Source organism: Trichechus manatus, unplaced genomic scaffold (assembly GCF_000243295.1).
Source record: "Trichechus manatus latirostris isolate Lorelei unplaced genomic scaffold, TriManLat1.0 scaffold00079, whole genome shotgun sequence".
In the NCBI taxonomy this organism is placed as follows: Eukaryota; Metazoa; Chordata; class Mammalia; order Sirenia; family Trichechidae; genus Trichechus; species Trichechus manatus.
In genome coordinates, this window is record NW_004444015.1 from 11,196,827 (window position 1) to 11,202,735 (window position 5,909).

Here is a 5,909-nt window from a genome sequence, read left to right on the forward strand (position 1 = left end):
TCCCTTTGTCATCATACACTTCCTGACGACGGTATGTTATTGCTTTATGTGCATCAGTCTTAGTTCCTCAATTAAGAGCAGTCCACTTGGTCAAACAGAGCACAGAGCAGAGTTCTGTGGGCATCCTTTGGTTGTTGGTTTGACCCCAGCTCAAAGAAAGTGCTTTTTTCTTGAAGAGGACATAAAGAGTTGTGTTTAAGATAATGAGCTTTGGAGTCAGACCAACCTGAGTTTGAATGAGTCATGGCTCCACCACTTACTAGCTGAGTAACCTTGAATAAGTCATTTGATCTCTCTGGGCCTCAATTTCCTAGTCCATACAATGGGAGTAATATGACCTACACCTCATGGTAATTGTAAAAATTAAGTGAGATAAATGTATGCAAATATTTGGTACATAGTCAACTCAATCAAAACTAGTATTATATCTTATGTTTCCCTATTCCCAATTAGTACATTGTCAAGCCCATAGGAAAAAGCTCATTAAATACTTGTTGGTTGGATAAAGGTTAGCATTAATATATCTCTATCTCTTTTTGATTGTTTGGCCTTTAGAAGTGCAATTTTTAATACAGTACAGCTAGCAACAACTTGGTATAATAAAACACAAAAGGCCCACTATAGCTAACATTTGTGTGTTAAGATAATCGGACATTTCCTTCAGTATATTATACTTCATCTTGCACTGTGTGAGAACACGGATTTTTCATTATAATTTTGTGATAAAATATTACACAGTAAACTCTCTCAAAGTTTACTGAACTTCATTAGCTTCTTTTAATGAATAAAAATATATTCAAAGCACGGAAAATTGGTTTTTCTCAAAATCAAAGAGAAAACCACTCTACATTTGGCTGATACTTCTTCTGGGTCTTAAAAGCTCTTTGTATTACACTAGTTTCAATCATTACACAGTGAATAGGGTTCAGAGTCTCAGATTCTAAACATAATCTCTCCAGATGATCAAAACTGAATTTTGAAAGTAAAAGTGAGGTTCAAAAATAGGCCACTCGAGAACAGGATTTCTTAACAGCAGCACCATTGACATTTTGGGCCAGATAATTTTTTGTTATGGAGGACTGCCCTGTGCATTACAGAACATTCAGCAGCGTCCCTGGCCTCTATCCACTAGATGTTATTAGCACCCTCCTAGTCATGATAATAAAAAATATCTCCAGACGTTGCTAAATGCTCCCTGGGAGGCAAAATCATCCCGGGTTGAGAAACACTGCTCTAAAACTGTACCTAAATGCAAACATTTTTTTAATTGCATGCCTAAAATATATATCATATAAAAATACTTAATTTACTACCCAATGGCAATGGTAGTCAAAGCTTATATTAAGCTATAAACTCCCATTATTTAAACTCCATTATACAAGAAGCATTTTAGATTTTAAGATAAAGCCTAAGTGTTACATCTTACTTGGTTATTGTGCTCTTACATCCATTGTATCAAAACAGAACTATATTATTTCAATTAATTTTCTTAAGATTTTAACTCATTTGTTGACATCTAAAATAAAACTAGATGCAAATAAAAAAATTGCTATCCTGGAGGCGGGGCCAAGATGGTGGAGTAGTCAGACGCTTCTGGTGGACCCTCTTACAACAAAGACCTGAAAAAAACAAGTAAATCGAATATATATGACAATCTAGGAGCCCTGAACATCAAAGGCAAAGTTGAGGAATCAGACTGAGTGGCAGGAGGAGGAAGAGACAGTTCGGAAGCAGCGAAGAGTTGCCAGACCTGACCGGGGAGAGCCTGAGCCCTTAGGCCTGATCAGCTCATGGTGCGCGGTGAGGCAGGCAAGCAGCGGTGCTCAGGAGGCGTTTTCCACATTGGGAGAGACCCAGTGACAGAGAGTCTACTCGGCCATCAAGAACCAGTGAGAAGCAGCCCTTGATTAGCGAAAGACAAGTACTTGCATCTGGCCTACCACGTGGATCAAAAACACCCCCCTTACGGAAAAGCCTCTCTCCCATTTACTTCCCCGCTCCCTGTTATGCACTGGGTCCAGGACCAGCTTCAACAATTGCCGAGTCCCCTGGGCTGGAAGTAGGACCCGTCACGCACCCTGAGCGATTCTCCCGGCCTTGGATAGGGAACAAATTAACAAACGGGAAAAAATAATCTGCCGGCTCCCCTAAGCCAGGAACTCAGGGTAGGCACAGCTCCTTTGCCTAGGCACAGGCATAAGGGATCCACGGACAGTGAGTGCCTTTCCCCCTGCGTAGACTTGTGTGGGCCCATTTCAACAGCGTACGCCCTCATTACCACAGTACAACAGGGTGTACAACCTGAAGTCTAACTTCAATTATTTCAGCTGTCAAGTGGCAGGTTTGTGACATTTGACACTGCTCTGCCCATTAAGCAGGGTCTTCACCTACCCACATCAGGGGCCCGAGGACTGGTGGCTCCACCCACACCACCTAGCCACCTACAACAGGGGCCCAAGGGTAAGAGGTGACCCGCAGTCCTTACAGCCAACAGCACTGGATGGTCATAGTCCGGCTGCAAAACCCACCCATCTAGGTACTCTAGGGAACAGGGACATGCTTTCCCCCTGGACACTCAAGGGTGGCCATCGGCCCCTTGCCTTGCTCAGCCTGTGTCCCCCTGCTGCAGCCAGATGCCTGTGCCTACACCTATCACCCATGCCTGTCTAGAACTGTAGGTGAGCCTGCACCACACACTTAGTGGCCGACTATCTGGACAGCTGAGCTGAAACCATACAGAAGAAGTGGGCAGACTCCTGGGCTAACATACTTAGTGGCAGGTATGGCCACCTGGTGGCAGGACATTACAGCTTCAGGGGCACTAGAGATCAGGCTAGCTGACATGAGCAGCCTGTTTGGGTATATCAAAACAAAACAAAACAAGAAGCTAGGACACAGTAAACAAACATAAAATAAATAAATATAATAACTTACTGATGGCTCGGAGACAACAGTCAATATCAAATCACATAAAGAGGCAGACCATGATGGCTTCAGCAAGCTCCCAAAATAAAGAAACTAGAAATTTTCCAGAGGAAGAAAATTTCTTGGAATTACCAGAGGCAGAATACAAAAGATAAATATACAGAACTCTTCAAGAGATCAGGAAGTAAATTAAGCAAAATGCAGAAAATGCAATACAGGAAATTAAAAAGATTAGAGAAGAGGATAATGACAAATTTAACAGGCTGCAAGAATCCATAGAAAGACAGCAATCAGAAACCCAGAAAATTAACAATAAAATTTCAGAATTAGACAACTCAATGGAAAGTCATAGGAGCAGAACTGAGGCAATGAAAGTCAGAATTAGTGAGATTGAAGATAAAGCACTTGACACCAAATTATTTGAGGAAAAATCAGATAAAAGGTGTCATAGTTTGAATTATGTCCCCTAAAAAATGTGTGTATCAATTTGGCTGGGCCATGATTCCCAGAAGTGTGTGGTTGGCCTCCATTTTGTGATTTTAATTTTATGTTAAGGAGGATTAGGGTGGAACTGTAACACCACCTTTACTCAGGTCACATCCCTGATCCAACGTAAAGGGAGTTTCCCTGGGGTGTGGCCTGCCCCACTTTTTATCTCTCAAGAGATAAAAGGAAAGGGAAGCAAGCAGAGAGTTGGGGACCTCATACCATCAAGAAAGCAGTGCCGGGAGCAAAGCGCATCCTTTGGACCAGGGTCCCTGCACAGAGAAGCTCCTAGTCCAGGAGAACACTGAAGAGAAGAAGGCCGACGGAGAGAAAAAGGCTTCCCCTGGAATTGATGCCCTGAATTTGGACTTTTAGCCTACTCTAACTGTGAGGAAATAAACTTCTCTTCGTTAAAACCATCCACTTGTGGTATTTCTGTTACAGCAGCACTAGATGACCAAGACAAAAGGATTTAAAAAAAATGAAGAAACCCTAAGAATTATGTGGGATTCTATCAAGAGGAATAACCTACGAGTGATTGGAATACCAGAACAGGGGGGATAACAGAAAATACAGAGAGAATTGTTGAAGATTTGTTGGCAGAAAACTTCCCTGATATCATGAAAGATGAGAGGATATCTATCCAAGATACTCATCAAACCCCACATAAGGAGGATCCCAAAAGAAAGTCACCAAGACATTATAATCAAACTTGCCAAAACCAAAGATAAAGAGAGAATTTTAAGAGAGACTAGGGATAAACAAAAAATCATCTACAAAGGAAAGTCAATAAGACTAAGCTCGGACTACTCAGCAGAAACCATGCAGGCAAGAAGGCAATGGGATGACTATTATATAAAGTCTTGAAGAAAAAAAATTGCCAACCAAGAATTATATATCCAGCAACACTGTCTCTCAAATATGATGATGATGAAATTAGGGCATTTCCAGATAAACAGAAGTTTAGGGAATTTGCAAAAACCAAACCAAAATTACAAGAAATACTAAAGGGAGTCCTCCGGTTAGAAAATCAATATCAGATAACAACCCAAGACTAGAACATGGGACAGAGCAACCAGATATCAACCCAGATAGGGAAGTCACAAAAATAAATCAAAGCTAAAACACAGAAAACAGGGAAACAGATGTCAATATGTAAGAGATGACAACATTAAAACAAGAAAGAGGAAATAAAAAATGTAGACAGATTTTTCATATGGAGAGGGAGTCAAGGCGATACAAAGAAATAAAAGACTGGTTTAAACTTAGAAAAATCAGAGTAAATATTAAGGTAACCACAAAGGAAACTAATAATCCTACAAGTCAAAATAAAAAATAAGAAAATATAAAGACTCAGCAAACACAAAATCAACAAAAATGAAAAAGATGAAAAGAAAATACATAAAGAAAAACAACTCAGCACAGAAAATTATGTGGAACAAAGAAACTGTGAACAACACACAAAAAAGACATCAAAATGACAGCACTAAACTCACACTTTTCAATAATTACGCTGAATGAAACTGGACTAAATGCACCAATAAAGAGACAGAGAGTGGCAGATTGGATAAAAAAACACGATCCGTCTATATGCTGCCTATAAGAGACACACCTTAGACTTAAAGACACAAACAAACTAAAACTAAAGGATGGAAAAAAATATATCAAGCAAACAACACTCAAAAAATAGACTTCAAAATCCACCACAAAGGATAAGGAAGGACACTATATAATGATTAAAGGGTCAATACACCAGGAGGACATAACTGTAATAAATTTTTATGCAACCAACGACAGGGCTCCAAAATAAGAAAACAAACTCTAACAGCATTGAAAAGAGATAGACAGCTCCACAATAGTAGCGGGAGACTTCAACACACCACTTTCGGTGAAGGACGGAACATCCAGAAAGAAGCTCAACAAAGACACGAAAGATCTAAATGCTAAAATTATCCAACTTGATCTTATGGACATATACCGAACACTCCACCTAACAGCAGCCAAGTATACTTTCTTTTCCAAAGCACATGGAACACTCTCCAGAATAGACCACATATTAGGACATAAAGCAAGCCTTGACAAAATCCAAAGCATCGAAATATTACAAAGCATCTTTTCTGACCATAAAGCCGTAAAAGTTGAAATCAACAACAGAAAAAGCAAGGGAAAAAAATCAAACACATAGAAACTGAACAACACTTTGCTCAAAAACTACTGGGTTATAGAAGAAATTAAGGATGGAATAAAGAAATTCATAGATTCAAACAAGAATGTAAACACATCCTACCAGAACCTTTGGGACCAGCAAAAGCAGTGTGCAGAGGTCAGTTTATACCAATAAATGCACACATCCAAAAAGAAGAAAGGGTCATAATCAAAACATTAACCCTACATCTGGAACAAGTAGAAAGAGAGCAGCAAAAGAAGCCCTCAGGCTCCAGAAGAAAGGAAATAATAAGAATTAGAGCAGAATTAAATGAAATAGAGAATAGAAAAAC